At 32.1% G+C, this 4,520-nt stretch overlaps 1 long non-coding RNA gene across 1 annotated transcript; it reads left to right on the forward strand.

Moving 5' to 3' along the window:
• The first annotated feature begins 372 nt into the window (after window positions 1–372).
• LOC111403753 lies at window positions 373–3,938 on the forward strand. The gene is made up of 5 exons (XR_002704521.1): window positions 373–401; window positions 787–843; window positions 1,658–2,442; window positions 3,025–3,079; window positions 3,616–3,938. It is a non-coding gene; the product is annotated as an uncharacterized LOC111403753 (long non-coding RNA).
• Window positions 3,939–4,520: the final 582 nt, after the last annotated feature.

Below are 4,520 nucleotides of genomic sequence, written 5' to 3' on the forward strand. Positions count from 1 at the left end.
GATTAAATGTGATATAAAAATGGAGTTGGAGGACTTTCCTTGCAATTTTTGAATAAGTGGAATTTATAGTCAACATTTGACCCATTTTTCACTCCAAATCACACACACACACACAGAGTAAGAAACGGGCAGCAAGCTGGACCGAAAAAGAGAAAAAAATTAGGGGAAAAAGGGAAGAAAAAGAGAAAGAAGGAAGGAAAGAAAAAAAGGGAAGAAGAGGAAAAGAGGTAAGGCTAATTTCTTCAAGCTTGGGTTGAATTTTTCCATTTTTTTCAAGTGATAAAGTATGAATTATGTTAAAATTCTAGGGTTTTATTTTGGCTCGAAATTTTCAGATTTTTTTGAAAGAAATACTACTTGGAGCTCAAGTTATTGATTCTTGAATTTCTATCTACATTAAGGTAAGAAGATGTCAATTTTTTTGGGGAAACCCTAGAATTCGATTTTGGGATTTTTGATTAATTAATTGTGAAAATGATTATATAAATGGAATATTTCACTTGGGAGTTGATTTTATGGAAAAAATGTATATTAAATGAGTGGAATTGTGGTTACTAGTTTCACTAGATTGGAGACTAAATTTAGTTTTAAACTTGGGAAGAAAGTTTTGTTGATGAATTAATTATTAGAAAAGGGATTAGAAAGTGAGATTAGCTCCAATTGATCAAAAGAATATTTGGGAAATTCATTCGAGCATCGACCAATTTTAGTTAAGTATTATAAAAGTAGATCTTAAAGTTTCTTAATTTAATAGTAGTTGATTAGCCATCTTGTTATGTATTCTAGGTGGTGACGAGGAAATTGGAAGAGCTTATCGACCAGCTTAGGTTCAGCTTGTGTTATGTGAGTGGATAAGCTTATTTTTTTAGAAATAAGTATTTATTTAATTGTGAAGTTACGCAATTTATAAGTTGAGATGATAGCATGATTTTTCAGAATAAAACGAATTTTATTATCAAATTTCTTTAAAAGTTAAATTCAGTTCAGTTAAATTATTTCATTGACATATTATTTTAATATTAAATATTTCAGTATATTCAAAGTTATTTTAAAACCACCAGAAAGTACCCAAGTGATTTTACCCTCGTCTGCACTGGTGTGAATGTATTTCCACAGTGTATGACTTCATATGGTTATTTTACCCACTCTGCGCTGGTGTGAATGTGTTTCCATAGCGTATGATCAGTATAGTGATTTTACCCGCTCTGCACTATTGTGAATGTGTTTCCATAGTGTATGACCATTTTATAGCTCTGTGAGCGTACGATCGGAATTACAGAATTTCAGAATTTTAGAATTGAATAACTTTGCTATGTATATCGAGATTAATCGATTCACGAGTATGGTTATTCCGGGTACATTTTTGGTGTGATGTTTCAGTATCACATACTTGTCAGATTTTAGAAATGCAGAATACAGAATAAACATGTTTATGATTACAGTATATTTTAGTTTTCATTGTATCATCAAATTTTAAGCTACAGAACTCAGCCTATTCAGTTTAAAGAATAAATATTTTAGTTTATATGTATGTGAAATGAAATTTTATGCTATATGTCGATTTTCAAAAAGATTTTATGAATGGAAAATTATATTTTTGCAAATATCCACTCACTGAGTTATAGGCTCACATTTTTATCACTATTTCTCTTATCAGATAGTAGCTGAGTTAAACACTATTGGGCCAGTTGATCTATCAAGTTGAGCCATAGATTGTCAAGCATTGTATGAATTATCTTTTCAGTTTAAGAGTTCATATTTTGGGATAGACACCTCTTTTGGTCATAAATTAGTTCCATGTGTTGGGCTTGCTATGTTTTGTATATATATTATGCATTTTGGGTACTGTGGTTTAGAAATTGTTGCAAAAGTCGAATTGCCAGTGTTGTATTTGAATAGTTGATATTTTGAGGGGCCGGTGTACCCTATTTCAAATGATATGTACATGTTTAGGATATTTGATTTTATTTTCAGGTAGTTTTAGTCTATTTTTCAGAAGGAACTCTGCCGAAATTTTTATAAAATTATAACAGTCAAAGCATGTCAAGTTTGCCTTGGTGGTGGGTCCGGCACTTTGCTGGTATCTACCATCGGCGCACGACACGTGTCGGATCCATTAGGGTGATCGGAACGGGTCGTGTCAATTTATACAGAAGAGGAGTTGGGCATTGGGAAGCTAGATGCTGGAGGTACCCGTCTATGCCCATTCAACTGTGACTGTTGTTTTTAATGAAATTAGTTTCTAGTGTCGATTGGTATTTCAAATGCTTTCCTTATTAACATATTTTTGGAGTACTTGATGAACTAATTCCTTGTTCAACTGATGTTATGGGAGGGTAATATGGATTTCAAGAAAAAAAAGGTACTTTTGTTTTCAGAATCCGAGTTTCACTTTTATCTTGAAGATTCCACCTGCTTCGGTCTTGCTGCTGAAAGTTGCAGGTACTTTTGTTTTATGTTCATCTTTTTTGGTTCTCTCTATGTATGTAATAAATTTGTTTCTCACTGCCAATGGTATTTTTATTCAATTTCATTGGATCATTGAAATGCTAATGACTTTTTATTGTAACTGAATCAATGAGCCAGACATTGAATTTTATTGTGCGGTTTCTATTTCGACAATTAGTAGAATTGTTTTCAAATTTAGGGCAAGCATTCATTATGATTATCTTGTTTCGATATAGATTCTTGCCATCTTGCTAAGACCCTAATTTTTTTTTCCAGTTTTCCTTTTGAAATTCATGTCGAGAAATTGAAAGGGAAAGATATAAAATTTCACGCCATCTCAATTGCTTATCTATTCAGATATTTTCCATCTTCTTAGAATTCAAAGCAAATGTCAGATTATATTAAAAAGGTTCTGCTCTTAATATTCAGGGCTTTTTGTTGCTTGGTCTTAGTTATGTATAACGAGAAATCCATGAAGTAGACGTCTTTCAGGCTTCAATTATTTATAAAATTATGGGTTTTTTTCTTGAATCATTCAAGATAGAAAAGATAAAATTTTGTGCTTGGAGGCAACAGGGATGATCGGGATTGGACTCAGCTTCATACCTGTGCTTGGAGCGATCAGAAGGAGGTAAATTTTGCCCCCTCCATGATATCTTTCCTCGGGTGTTCTACATTTACCTTTGAACTTCATGTGTAACATACTTTGTTGAGGTTCAGTTTGTACCTTTTGTTTTGTTTTTTTGTTTTTTTGTTTTTTTTTTAATTTCAGTAATCTCATTGTTTAGTATATAGCTTTCTATCAAGTATAAATAGCACTGTGAGAAATCTTCCATTTAGTATGCTATTAACAGTGTGAATATGAAGGGTGACATGCTGACAGTTATATATTTTTCTTAGATTGAGGCAATAGTCTCCAACACTACATCTGTTTGTTTTTTATGTTGAGAATACCATTGGTTAAGCTGAGTGTAATATTTTAAGTCATGATAGTTGATATAATTAACATATAGTTGGTGTTGGTGTTGGTGTTGAGATATTTTAATTGATTGAAGGCTCTGAAACTTTTACTTCTTGTTAATGTTATTTACAGTTGATAGATAGCAGGTTGCTTCCATGCTTAAACCATTTGAAACTGAATTGCTACTTTTTTCTTGTTATTAATAGAATGCTCTACCCATGTCAAATAAAGCATAGGGAGACAGCTGGAAGGGAAAAGACAAGGAACAAGAGTAAAGAATTTACAAGTCTTGTGGGAGAAGAATGGTTGAGACGTTGACTGCCTTCGATACTGAAAAAATAACCCAAGCGGTCTACCCCCTTGGCGAATCCCAACTGAAAGCACTATATGAACTAATGACAAGCGAGATAAAGAAAGCCGTTGGCCTTGTGTGTAAACCTTTTTGCGGAATCCTTTGCTTGTTATGATTGTTTATGATTGTGGGAGGGATTTGAGTGTAGTATGATGTGAACGTGTGAAAGTCATGAAGTCATGAATATTATTGTTGATAATCATATTTTTCATTATTTTAATATTTTGATTGTTAATATAAACGTTTGACAACCATTTCTTTCATTATTGAAAAGAAAGGCGACTAAATTTTAGTTGCTACTATGATATTTTATCAACAAAAATAATTAAATACAATGACAAAAGAAGCAATTGTTGAAATAAAATTAATTGGTTGTCAATATTATTTTTAACGGCCAACTTTTTCATTGTTGAAATGAAAGGTAACTAAAAGTTGGTTGTTTTTATTGTATTTTAACAACAAAAATAGTTGATACAACAATTAAACAAGTGGTCGTTGAAAAAGAATCGATTGTCAATACAAATCTTTTACGATCAATTATTTTGTTGCTAAAATAATACATTTAACAACCAAACGTATTTTTAGTCGTTGAATACATTAGCCGACACCTATTTGCCAACCAAGGAACAACCAACTCATTTTGGTCGTTGAATGTGATCAACAACCAAAAATATATTCTACGACCAATTATATGATTGTTGAATGTGATTTTTCTTGTAGTGCTAACACCTCTTTCAACCAGTCTATGAACACTGGACA

The sequence above is a fragment of the Olea europaea genome, chromosome 11 (assembly GCF_002742605.1).
Source record: "Olea europaea var. sylvestris chromosome 11, O_europaea_v1, whole genome shotgun sequence".
Lineage (NCBI taxonomy): Eukaryota > Viridiplantae > Streptophyta > Magnoliopsida > Lamiales > Oleaceae > Olea > Olea europaea.